The sequence below is a fragment of the Salvelinus alpinus genome, chromosome 12 (assembly GCF_045679555.1).
Source record: "Salvelinus alpinus chromosome 12, SLU_Salpinus.1, whole genome shotgun sequence".
Taxonomy (NCBI): Eukaryota; Metazoa; Chordata; class Actinopteri; order Salmoniformes; family Salmonidae; genus Salvelinus; species Salvelinus alpinus.
Window position 1 is genome coordinate 18,439,276 of NC_092097.1, and position 14,451 is coordinate 18,453,726.

General features: G+C 40.0%; 1 protein-coding gene across 7 annotated transcripts in view; it reads left to right on the top strand.

Annotated features, from left to right (window-relative positions):
* The window catches only part of magi1b (membrane associated guanylate kinase, WW and PDZ domain containing 1b), a 211,485-nt gene that overhangs the window by 41,073 nt on the left and 155,961 nt on the right, over positions 1-14,451 (top strand). The window lies entirely within an intron of this gene.

Genomic DNA, 14,451 nt, shown 5'->3' on the forward strand with positions numbered 1-14,451 from the left:
GGTTATAATTAGTTTGGGTTTGTCGCCATAGGGTAACCTTTTTTGGTGCTTGGTTGAACCCTTTGAAGGGTTCCTTCCTAGAACCCTCCATGACATACAGTGCCTACAGAAAGTATTCACACCCTTTCACTTTTTCCACATTTTGTTGTTATAGCCTGAATTTTAAATGGTTTAAATTTGAATGTGTCACTGGCCTACACACAATACCCCATAATGTCAGTGGAATTATGCTTTATAAATGTTTGCAAATTAATTAAAAATGAAACGATGAAATGTCTTGTCAGTTAGTATTCAACACCTTTGTTATGGCAAGATTGAATACGTTCCGGAGTAATAATGAGCTTATTAACAAGTCACATAAGTTGCATGGACTTCCTCTGTGTACAATAGTGTTTAACATTTATTTTTTTAATGACTACCTCATCTCTGTACTCCACACATGTAATTATCTGTAAGGTCCCTAAGTCGAGCAGGGAATTTCAAACACAGATTCAACCACAAAGAACAGGGAAGTTTTCCAATGCCTCGCAAAGAAGGGCACCTATTGGTAGATGGTTAAAAAAAGCAGACATTGACTATCCCTTTTGAGCATGGTGAAATTATTAATTACACTTTGGATGGTCTATTTTTGCACCCAGCCACTACAAAGATACAAGCGTCCTTCCTAACTCAGATGCCGGACAGGGAGGAAACCGCTCAGGAATTTCACCATGAGGCCAATGGTGACTTTAAAACGGTTAGACTTTAATAGCTATGATAGGAGAAAACTTAGGCTGGATCAACAACATTGTAGTTACATGACAATACTAACCTAATTGACAGAGGAAAAAGAAAATATTCAAAAACATGTGAACTGTTTGCAACAAGGAACTAAACCAAAACTGCAAAAAATGTGGCAAAGCATTTGCCTTTATTTATTTATTTTTTTACAAAAAGTGTTATGTTTGGGCGAAATCCAATACAACACATTACTGAGTACCACTCTCCATATTTTCAAGCATAGTGGTGGCTGAATCATGTTATGGGTACTCTTGTAATCGTTAAGGACTAGGGAGTTTTTCAGTATAAAAAAAAGAAACAGAATGGAGCTAAGCACAGACAAAATCCTAGAGGAAAACCTGGTTCAGTCTGCTTTCCACCAGACACTGGGAGATGAATTCAACTTCTCAGCAGGACAATAACCTGAAACAAAAGGCCAAATCGACACTGGAATTGCTTATCAAGAAGACAGTGAATGTTCCTGAGTGGCCGAGTTGCAGTTTTGACTTAAATCTACTTGAAAATCTATGACAAGACCTGATTAACAACCGATTTGACCGAGCTTGAAGAATTATTTTAAAGAATAATGGGCAAATATTGTGCAATCCAGGTGTGGAAAGCTCTTAGACTTACCCAGAAAGACACAACCGTTAGAATCACCTTTGGCATTGATAACGTATTGACTCAGGGGTGTGAATACTTATGTAAATTAGATTATTGTATTTCATTTTCAATACATTTGCAAAAATTTCTAAATACATGTTTTGAGTTTGTTAATATAGGGTATTGCGTGTTGATGGGGGAGAGAAAATATATATTTAATCAATTTTGAATTCATGCTGTAACACAATAAAATGTGGAATAAGTCAAGGTGTATGAATACATTCTGAAGGCACTGTATATCATAAGGCCTTTATTTCAGGGCCTAGTTATACCCTAACACAGTGGTCAGAAACTCCTGGTTTACAGGCCACATCACGCCTGCAAGTCACGTTATGCTGGCTTACAAAGTGATGTGTAATTCCGATTGGAATCAAGCCAGAGTGAGGATCTCCAAGAATTGGAACTTTTGATCATCCGCAACTAGGATATGGCCTAAAATCATCTCTTTTTTTCCCAAACTTTCACAATATATAATCTAAATTTTTATTTCACTAGGCAAGTCAGTTAAGAAAAAATTCTGATTCACAATGACAGCCTAGGAACAGTGTGTTAACTGCCTTGATCAGAATGACACATTTTTACCTTGTCAGCTCGGGGATAGCAATCTTTCGGTTACTGGCCCAATGCTCTAACCACTAGGCTACCCGCCGCCCCTCAAATATGCTTTCTTGTACAATGTAAAGGTCAAACACACAGCATTTCAAAAGTCAGCAATAATATAATCAATTCAGGTCTTGTGCATTTATACCTAGGCTAAATATAAGCCTTCCACAACCAAGAAGACCAATTCATAATTTAATTATTTTATCAAAATAGTTTAACCTGCTTTTTTTCAGTAATCACTGATCTGGATTTCAAGTCTGTCTATGAAAATAGCCTTTTTTCCCCCTTTTTTTTACCAGAACCATGCAAAATGCACATTCACTAATAATGACTAACTTCTTGTAGCAGGCATGATAGAAAATTAGCACAGGTCTCATAAACAATCTCTCAAGCACAAGCCCACGTGCTAGTAAGTAGCCAGCTAATATTTTGTTCTTTATATTTCAAGTTTAGCCAACTTGGATCTATTTGCTATCTAACAAGACAGAACAGTTTGAATTGTTATGAACACCACCCTTCAGTCCATCTCCAACTGTTTGAACAGCATGCTAGCCTGTCCTCTTTGTTCAGATGTTGAAATCAAGTGGCTTACCTTATTTCTCAGAATGGGAAATCATTGCCAATTCCTTATAATTGTGTTTTATGCTTATTGAACATTTTATAAAACAGACTAGACAGCCGGGCGCCGAAGACGTGGATGTCGATTATGGCAGCCCCTGGCATCTCTCTGATTGAGGTATTGGGTTAAATGTGGAAGACGCATTTCAGTTAAAGGCATTCAGTTGTACTGACTGGGTATCTCTCTTTCTTTTTCAGTATAACAAGCTTTGGTTAAATGCTGTTAGCGGTACATAATACCGCAATGCGCGCGACAAACTGAGCAATAATTTCCCAGAATCAATGTTAATTGATGCTCCCGTTTTGGTAGTGTCTGGTCTGTACACAATTTGAGGAGTTGAGAAATAAAAAGGGTATCAGTAGAAAGGGTAACTTCTCCTCTATTACAGTTGAATGTCTCTGTGTTTCGGTGTCCATATGACCGATCTTCTGTTGGACCAAACCTCAAATGCAAATACCGAGTTTAAACCGCTTGCTGTCAGAGGAAGAAATGTTCTCATTTTGTTGGCAGGGGGAGGGGCTTGGTGTGTGTGTGAACAGAGGCTCCATTTCAAACTCAAAAGACACACCCTCATCCACTTATCTTCGCCGTATGCCCTTGTGGGAATCCCCACAGACATTTTTGTTGTTTGTCCAAGCAAGGGAAGTTTGCAATGTAAGCCCCTTAGCCCTCGTTTTTATTTAATTTAATTTGTTACTTTTACCCCTTTTTTTGTGGTATCCAATTGGTAGTTAGTCTTGTCTCTTTGCTGCAACTCCCGTACGGACTTCAGAGAGGCAAAGGTCAAGAGCCGTGCGTCCTCCGAAACCCAACCAAGCCGCACTGCTTCTTGACACAATGCCCACTTAACCCGGAAGCCAGCCGCACCAATGTGTCGGAGGAAACACTGTACACCTGGCGACCGTGTCAGCGTGGACTGCGCCCGGCCCGCCACAGGAGTCGCTAGTGCGCGATGGGACAAGGACGTCCCTACCGGCCAAACCCTCCCCTAACCTGGATGACACTGGGCCAATTGTGCGCCGCCCCATGGGTCTCCCAGTCGCGGCGGGCTGCGACTGAGCCTGCACTCGAACCCAGAATCTGCCTTAGACCACTGCGCCACTTGGGATGGAGTTTGCATGTGTACAATTATGTTCACTTCTGGGCTTGAAACACCCATAATTCAATTCGTGATGATTGTACATCTGCTAAGTCCGCCAAAACTTTAAACTCAACGTCAATACGGAGTCAACATACAAGTGTAAGTAAAAACCAATATAAATAAGTTAAATTGTGCTACTAATGCATATGACGGCACAAACACGTCTCGTAAAAGTAATTATGTTTTTGTTTGGTTAGCTTTTGGAAATTGTAGAAATAAAACATTTTCCTTCTTCAGACGTTCCAGCTAGACAGGCTAACGTTAGTTAGCTAATTCATTTGCTAGCTATCATACAGTAGGCGTATAGGAATAATTATATTGTTAATATAAGTAGGCATGCAATCATAATTGACTGTAGTGCATATAAAGCACCCACAAGCTACCGGTGGCTGGACTGGAACTACACAAAAGTACCTGCCCTATTCATAGGAGCCCACTCTCTCCCTTTGACTGTTGGAGCTGCTATCCTTTCACCCTCTTCCATGGCTGTTAGTAATATTTGTAGGTACTGTATGTAGCTATTTACCTGTGAATACATTTATGAAATGGAGAAACGATTAAACTATTTACACATTTAATAACCAGACCTTCATACAAATGTGCTATGCTGAATTCTTGATGCACAACTGAACTGCTGCCAAATGCTGCCAGAATGCCCACAAGCGAGCCACTCTGCGTGGCCAAAGCAGTACACAGCAATTTACCGCGTGCTGGTGTACATAGGCCGTGAGGGACCTTACAGATAATTGTACCGTGAAACTTTAATTCATTGTCGGGTGTTTGTTTACTTTACTCACTGAACACAACAGGCACTTATTAGAGACACTCTTCTATTTGAGCCACGTGTCTATTTCCTTAATGCACGTACTCTCGCTTTTGCTCATTTGCTCATTTGCGTAGTTCATTGTTTAATTCCAGCATTCACTTCCAGGATTTTAATGCATTTCTTCATTTCCTGCACTGTTATCATTTACACTGTCATGTTTATTTTGTCTGAGTATACCTCTATTTCAGTAACATGTTTTTTTCCCCTCCAGAATTATCCTCTTTGATTGTTCATTTTCGGCAGTTCTTATTTTTACCACTAGAGGTGAAAACGAATTTCTTGGGGTCTGTACTCCCGAAGTTGTTTGTGCTTTTGCCAGTTAGGTAGCAGTATTCAGCTGTTCCCATCCAAAGGCTAGCAGTTTGTTACTGGTGGGAAAAAAACTGATGATTGACACAATCATTTTATTGTCATTATTGTATTATGTAACAAAGCAAACATTAAACCTTGTAAGCAATTCTTGGTAATTCATGGTAACCTCGTGAACAATTAATTTGGACCAGGTGTTTATTTGTTGAAATGTGTGCGGTTGCCCGGCTATTAAAAGAGACTCAGCGTTTTAATTTAAGTTTTATGGTATGTGTGGGGTACAGAGATGAGGTAGTCATGGTTAAAAAATTATGTTAAATGCTATTATTGCACACAGATTGAGTCCATGCAACTTATGTTACTTGTTAAGCTCATTATTACTCTTGAATGTATTTAAGCTTGCCATGACAAAGGAGTTGGATACTTATTGACTCAAGATATTTCAGCTTTTCATTTTTTATTAAACATTTCTTAATACATTTCCACTTTGACATTATGGGGTATTGTATGTAGGCCATTGGAAAAACAAACAAACAAAAACATGATTTAATCCATTTTATATTCAGGCTGTAACACAACAAAATGTGGAAAAAGTCAAGTGGTGGGAATACTTTCTGAAAGCCCTGTACGTACACACATTTATCAAATCAGATTTTGTTGGTCACATACACATATTTAGCAGATGTTATTGCGGGTGTAGCGAAATGTGTTCCTAGCTCCAACAGTGCAGCAGTATCTAACAATTCACAACAATACACGCAAATCTAAAAGTAAAAGAATGGAATTAAGAAATATATAAATATTAGGACAAGCAGTGTCGGAGCGGCATTGACTAAAATACAGTGTATATACATATGAAATGAGTAAAGTAGTATGTAAAGATTATTAAAGTGACTATTGTTCCATTATTTAAGTGACTATTGTTCCATTATTAAAGTGGCCAGTGACTCTATGTATATAGGGCAGCAGCCTCTAAGGTGCAGGGTTGAATAACCGGGTGGTAGCCAGCTAGTGATGGCTGTTTATCAGTCTCTCTGTCCCAGCTTTGATGCACCTGTACTGACCTCACCTTCTGGATGATAGTGGGGTGAACAGGCCGTGGCTCTGGTGGTTGACGTCTTTGATCCTTTTGGCCTTTCCGTGACACCGGGTGCTGTAGGTGTCCACCATGCACACACCCACCCACCACTTACTGCCATACTGTTTACTATTATTATTTGTCCTGCTACCAGTCACTTCCGCCTAATCCCTGCCTACATGTACATACAGTTGAAGTCGGAAGTTTACATACACCTTAGCCAAATACATTTCAACTCAGTTTTTCACATTTTCTGACACGTAATCCTAGTAAAAATTCCCTGTCATAGGTCAGTTAGAATTACCACTTTATTTTAAGAATGTGAAATGTCAGAATAATAGTAGAGAGAATGATTTGAGCTTTTATTTCTTTCATCACATTCCCAGTGGGTCAGAAGTTTACATACACTCAATTAGTATTTGGTAGCATTGCCTTTAAATTGTTTAACTTGGGTCAAACGTTTCGGGTAGCCTTCCACAAGCTTCCCATAATAAGTTGGATGAATTTTGGCCCATTCCTCCTGACAGAGTTGGTGTAACGGAGTCAGGTTTGTAGGCCTCCTTGCTCGCACATGCTTTTTCAGTTCTACCCACAATTTTTCTATAAGACTGATGGCCACTCTAATACCTTGACTTTGTTGTCCTTAAACCATTTTGCCACAACTTTGGAAGTATGCTTGGGGTCATTGTCCATTTGGGAAGACTCATTTACAACCAAGCTTTAACTTCCTGACTGATTGATGTCTTGAGATGTCACTTCAATATATCCACATAATTTTCCTTTCTCATGATGCCATCTATTTTGTGACGTGCACAAGTCCCTCCTGCAGCAAAGCATCCCCACAACATGATGCTGCCACCCCCCGTTCTTCACGGTTGGGATGGTGTTCTTCGGCTTGCAAGCCTCCCCCTTTTTCCTCCAAATATAACGATGGTGATTATGGCCAAACAGTTCTATTTTTGTTTCATCAGACCAGAGGACATTTCTCCAAAAAGTACGATCTTTGTCCCCATGTGCAGTTGCAAACCGTAGTCTGGCTTTTTTATGGCGGTTTTGGAGCAGTGGCTTCTTCCTTGCTGAGCGGCCTTTCAAGTTATGTCTATAGGACTTGTTTTACTGTGGATATATATACTTTTGTACCTGTTTCCTCCAGCATCTTCACCAAGTCCTTTGCTGTTGTTCTGGGATTGATTTGCACTTTTCGCATCAATGTACATTCATCTCTAGCAGACAGGCTAACTGTCTCACGTTCTATCAGAAGCCTCTAAAGCCATGACATCATTTTCTGGAATTTTCCAAGCTGTTTAAAGCCACAGTCAACTTAGTGTATGTAAACTTCTGTTCCACTGGAATTGTGATAAAGTGAAATAATCTGTCTGTAAACAATTGTTGGAAAAATTACTTGGTCATGCACAAAGTAGATGTCCTAACCGACTTGCCAAAACTATAGTTTGTTAACCTCTCTTTGATAGGCGGGACGCTTGCGTCCCACTTGGCCAATAGCCAGGGAAAATGTAGAGTACCAAATTCCAAAAAAATGATATCAAACTTTCATTAAATCACACATATAAGATACCAAATTAAAGCTACACTCGTTGTGAATCCAGCCAACATGTCAGATTTCAAAAAGGCTTTTCGACGAAAGCATAAGATGCTATTATCTGATGATAGCACAACAGTAAACAAAGAGTGTAGCATATTTCAACCCTGCAGGCGCAACACAAAACGCAGAAATAAAATATAAATCATGCCTTTGACAAATTTCTTTTGTTGGCACTCCAATATGTCCCATAAACATCACAAATGGTCCTTTTGTTCGATTAATTCCATCCAAAATGTCCCAAATTTATTTGGTGCGTTTGATCCAGAAAAAAACAGCTTCCAATTTGCGCAACGTCACTACAAAATATCAAAAGAATTACCTCTAAACTTTGCCAAAACATTTCAAACTACTTTGGTAATACAACTTTAGGTATTTGTAAACGTTAATAATCGATCAAATTTAAGACGGGTCTATCTGTTTTCAATACAGGAGGACAACAAACTAACGATATTTTTCTAGTCTTGTGCAACTCTCAAACAGTACACATAACGTTACACTGATTCCAGATGGCCGTTCTTCTTCATTGCACAAAGGAATAACCTCAACCTATTTCCAAAGACTGGTGACATCCAGTGGAAGCGGTAGGAACTGCAAACAGGTTGATTAGAAATCTAGTATCCCAATGAACTCATTGAACAGACAGTGACCTCAAATTATTTGTTTTGAATGGTTAGTCCTCGGGGTTTTGCCTGCTACATAAGTTCTGTGATACTCACAGACATGATTCAAACAGTTTTAGAAACTTCAGAGTGTTGTCTATCCGAATCTACAATATGCATATCTTCTATTCTGGGGATGAGTAGAAGGAAGTTGAAATTGGGCACGCTATTTATCCAAAAGTGAAAATGCTGCCCCCTATCCTAGAGAAGTTAACAAGAAATTTGTGGAGTGGTTGAAACACTTAGGTTGGAGTCATTAAAACTAGTTTATGTAAACTTCCGACTTCAACTGTATCTACCTCAAATACTCAAGTAATTTATAAATGTACCCTGTTTATAGCTTCCTCTTATTTCTTATTTCTCTTGTGTTTAGTTTTTGTATACATTTTTTATATTGAATACTGCACTGTGAGGTAGGCCTTGCAAGTCAAGCATTTCGGTATACTTGTGCATGTGAGAACTTGAAACTTTATCAACATAAGGCAGGTGAGGGGGGGGGGGGGATTAGAGAGGGAAGGGCGGACACAAACGGTGAGAAAACAGTGCTCTAGAGAAACATTGCAGAAAGCTGAATCTTTTACCTCATTGAACTATTTAAACATAGTGCTCAGAGTTAAGAGCTCCCCCTCTATCGATTTTGCAATGTTCTTCCTCATGACAAATTCTCTCTCTGGGGCAGTCAATGCAACTCTGGCCTTACCTGTGGTCTACATATTGTTATTGCAGATGGTAACATTATTTATTCCTTCGATAAGAACCCCAACACTTTTGTTGCCTGTTTTTCTTCTAAGTTTCCATCAGTGCTGTTTGTGTTTGGATGTATTAGAACAGTGAACAGTAGTGCCTCTGGCTGGTAGGCTGTTCAATGAGGGAGTCAGTGAGGACTGGAGAGGTAGCTGGGTGTTTTATAATGCCAGACAGGGACCTGATTCATCTAGCTTCAATGGGCTATCAGATACAGGTTTAACGCTTACGTCAGTTTGCGGCTAAAGACCTCTGCTAGCTATATTCTGAGATATTTTATGTTGGCCTAGCATGAATGCAACTTCAACCACTATCCCTAACTCTAGGCAGTGGGGTATGATGAGAAAGAGAGCTCCATGTTATTTTCTACTACTGCATGTTGTTTGCCTTCTGCAGGAGACTGTGTTTACAAACAGGCTGGCTCTTAGCACACCACTGCAGACAGACAGTCGCAGAGCTAATCTACACTATGCTAGCTGAGCCCCAGGCAGAGTGAGACTGAAGCTAATTCAATACCGTGTTCCCCTTCAAGTTCCTGTTCATAATGAGATTGGAAGACAGACATTTGGTTCCTTGATTAAAGCGTCCAGTCACATCACAGGGAGGTTATCGTGAGATGGATTCCTATGACCTGGCTGTAATGTAGAATGTTATCTCCAACATCGTTACTGTCACCTAAATTGCAAATGATGCCGTTGGTCACACCGCCAGACACCTAGTCTCCCCAGAGACACTCTATGATAATATACTATTATAGGGATAGTATTGTATTGCCAGTGAGTCAGGCATACTAATTAAAATAACCATTCTACAGTACAAAAGAGAGAACGTTAAGTACATTTGCGACAAAGTGATTTTGCCCTCTTTACAGCAGGACCCATTGAGGACGTGCGGTTCCACCTGGGTAAATACATGTTATTACATAGGTATATTACGTTATTACACCATTAAAGGTTTGCATAGGTGTGTAAAGGTCACTCCATTTGTAATATAAAGGTTATTACATGGGGATTGGCTAAGCTGAGGGTTTCAGAGGATCCTGGGAGTGTTCCACAGCATGGCACCCCCAGGTCACTCCACTAATTTATGTTTTCAGATGACTTCCTTACCCCAGTGCTGCCCCCAGGTACATTGTTAGCATAGATCAGTTTTTTTTTATAGTATTTTTGAAAATGTTCTTACTTTTTAACTCTGCATTGTTGGGAAAGGGCTCCTAAGTAAGCATTTCACGGTAAGGTCTACCGTTGTATTCAGCTCATGTGACATCAAATTGTATTTAATTTGAGCAGTGCTGATGGTCCAGTGCAGACTGATTAGTGACCATTAGGACCTGCATGATATTGTTCTGCTGGCCTGGGACTCTTAAATAACCCCCATAGGATTAGGGTCTTTCTTTTTATTGCTCTATTTTAAGATGGCGAGGAGGGGGGTAATCATTGGTCACTGTAGTTGTATTTTTGGAAAGCAGAGAACACGCCATCTTTACATTGGCATGCATAGCCAAGCTTTGCATTTTGAATATAGCCTGTAATGAAGGCCATATGTCTTGATGTAATGGCATAAATCCCTCTGTTCTCAGTCGTTGATGAAGAGAAGTTGTACAAACATCTTAAGCTAGAATGTATTTTTGTGTGAAATATTTTCCAGACTTAGGCTATTCACATGTCAAAAGTTCTGAGGGAGCTTTTTTGGAGTAGCACCAATATGAGCAAGTGCATGACTGGAGAAGGATAATGGAGGAGTAGCCTGATTGCATTGTTTATTTAACTAATGTTCTGGATGAACCGCCTTCTGCAAACCTCCTCTGGAAAGTTCTAGTAAAACGGAGTTAGGTTTTAAAACCAGGAAATGACCAAACCAGGATATGAAACCTTTTCTTTTTGTAATCTGGAACATTTCGAAATATCTATTTTTTTTTTGTATTTATATTCAACCATTTACTGTGTCCAGTCAGCAGTCTAAGGGACCAAAGGTGGTTGTGCCGGGGATAAGTGCACACTACATTAACAATAGCTCTTGTGCCATGAGGTCTCCATGAGGTTGGAAACTTTGGCGGCCCACCGATTAGGGTGTTAGGTGCGCCCCACAGTACATTCATAAAGTATTCAGACCTCTTGACTTTTTCCATATTTTGTTATTTTACAGCCTTATTCTGAAATAGATTTTTTTCAAATCCTAAATCTACACAAAATACCCCATAATGACAAAGCAAAACAGGTTTTCGCAAATGTATAAAAAACTAAAAGAAAACATTTACACAAGTATTCAGACCCTTTACTCAGTACTTTGTTGAAGCACCTTTGGCAGCGATTACAGCCTCGATTCTTCTTGGGTAGGATGCTAAAAGTTTGGCACACCTGTATTTGGGGAGTTTCTCCCGTTCTTCTCTGCAGATCCTCTCAAGCTCTGTCAGGTTGGATGGGGAGTGTCACTGCACAGCTATTTTCAGGTCTCTCCAGAGATGTTTGATCCTGTCCAGGCTCTGGCTGTGCCACTCAATGGCATTCAGAGACTTGTTCTTTGTTTTGGCTGTGTGCTTAGGGTCGTTGTCCTGTTGGAAGGTGAACCTTCGTCCCAGTCTGAGGTCCTGAGCGGGTTTTCATCAAGGGTCTCTACTATGCTCTGTTCATTGTTCCCTCGATCCTGACTAGTCTCCCAATTTCTGCTGCTGAAAAACATCCCCAGCATGATGCTGCCACCACAATGCTTCACTGTAGGGATGGTGCCAGGTTTCTGCCAGACGTGATGCTTGGCATTCAGGCCAAAGACTTCAATCTTGGTTTCATCAGACGAAAGAATCTTGTTTCTCATGGTTTGAAAGTCCTTTGGGTGCCTTTTGGTAAACTCCAAGCGGTCTGTCATGTTTCTTTAACTGAGGACTGATTTCCATCCATTTCCATTACCACTCGACCATAAAGGCCTGATTGGTGGAGTGCTGCAGAGATGGTTGTCCTTCTGGAAGGTTCTCCAATCTCCACAGAGGAACTCTAGAGCTCTGTCAGAGTGACCATCGGGTTCTTGGTCACCTCCTTGAACACGATGGGTCACCTCCTTCTCCCCCGATTGCTCAGTTTGGGCAGGCGGTCAGCTCTGGGAAGAGTCTTGGTGGTTCCAAACTTCTTCCATTTAAGAATTTAATTAAATCTTTTCTAAATGTTTTACTTTACCTTTATTTAACTAGGCAAGTCAGTTTAGAACAAATTCTTATTTTTAATGACGGCCTTGTTCAGGGGCAGAACAACAGATTTGTACCTTGTCAGCTCGGGGATTCGAACTTGCAACCTTTCGGTTACTAGCCCAACGCTCTAACCACTAGGCTACCCTGCCGCCCCCAAATAATGGGGTCCACTGTGTTCTTGGGGACCTTCAATGCTGCAGAAATTTGTTGGTGCCCTTCCCCAGATCTGTGCATCGACACAATCCTGTCTAGGAGCTCTCCAGGCAAGTCCTTGGTTTTTGTTCTGACATGCAATGTCAACTGTTGGACATTATATAGACAGGTGTGTGCCTTTACAAATCATGTCCAATCAATTGAATTTACCACAGGTGGACTCCAAGTTGTAGAATCATCTTAACGATGATTAAAGGAAACAGGATGCATCTGAGCTCAATGTTGAGTCTCATAGCAAAGGATCTGAATAAATAAGTATTAATGTACAAAAATGTCTTAAAAAACAGTATTCCCTTTGTCATTATGGGGTATTGTGTATAGATTGAAGGAAAACGTTTATTCCATTTTAGAATAAGCCTGTAACTAGTGATACACTGCCATGACATTTTTGCCCGATACCGATATCTGATATTTTCCTTGCCAAAAAAACGATACTGATAAACAATTAGTTAACACACACATGGACGCAGCGGTTTAAGGCACTGCATCTCAGTGCAAGAGGCGTCACTACAGTCCCTGGTTCGAATCCAGGCTGTATCACATCCGGCCGTGATTGGGAGTCCCATAGGGCCGCGCACAATTGGCACAGCATCGTCCGGGTTTGGCTGGGGTAGGCCGTCATTGTAAATAAGAATTTGTTCTTAACTGACTTGCCTAGTTAAAGGTTTCACCGACACACACCACACTGACCAAAAAGTGATTTTGTTGACATTTACTTATTCCCCATTAACAGTAAAACATAATCAATTTATTTCGCTTGTAGTGCTGTTTCGTTGTTCATTTGTTCAGTCGTTTCATTCTCAACCAGGATTTGTCATACTGTGGAACGCCGTCTGGGTCTTTGCAAGTCAAATAACACTATTTGACGTGTCAAATAAGCTTGTTGACCAATCAGGACCTGAATATGACTGCACGTCATATAATAATTTAATGTGTTCATTTTTTTAACGTAGTTATTACACAGTGTAATCAATATCACACGTATTTGATATGTCACAATGATTAATCGATATGTATGCTATGATGCTGGTCAAAATTGTCTCGCGCACCTAGAGTGCTTGGTCATACAATGTTCTTCCCCAAAAACATAGCAAAGCTACAATCTGTTTCAGTAGCTATAGTTTGCTAGCTTACTATATAGCTAGGTGTCATCTAAAATAGCCCTAATTTACAAGATTGTTCTTATTTGATTAATGGTGGTCGGACCCATCTATGCGGAGCTAACCACAATAAGGATTAGCCACAATAGTGGACATTGCAGTTAGCCTTTAAAATTAAAGTATGTCTGACAGTGATGCAAATGAATACAAATAGCAGAATTATGCCATAATTGAACAGATAATGCTAAACGAGGTTGGAATGTTGTTTATATAAATTCAACAAAAGACAATAATTTGTTAATTTGACAAATGTTAATCACACTGGATGTATAATACTTTAGAATTGCATTGGGGCATGCTTATTTCACTGTACAGCCTTACCTATGGATTGTGGATCAATGACATGGGGTATAAGTCTACTCAGTGACACCCATAGATCATTAGCTTCATAGCTCTTATTGCGGGACTCTGAAACAACTGTGAATTGAGACACATTTATTGTCAACCTATGTGTATTGAACAGTATTCCCGTGGAAAAACAATACTGTGTGGATGTTTTGGAGTCTGAACTTTGAGGACGTTGGGAAAAAGATAAGAGCTATATGCTAATATTTTCATGAACTCTTCACAGTTGTGTTCTGTGGGTGTCACCGAGTAGACTGATACTCCATTTCATTGCTTCACATTCCAACCTTGTTTAACATTATCTAGTCTAAATATGGCATGATTCCACCAATTGTAACCTTCTGCATCACTTTCAAAGAGGTACTTTTATTTTGAAGGCAAACCATAAATTCCACTATTGTGCCTAATCCTTATTGTGGCTAGCTTCACAACACATAACCCAGTCCAGTCGAGCGTCACTAGCCAGATGAAGCTAGCTGGCTGCTTATAACGTAAGCTTTGGGCACCAGGGTTAAGTAGCTGGCTAGCTATCTATTTTCATGAACTGAAGT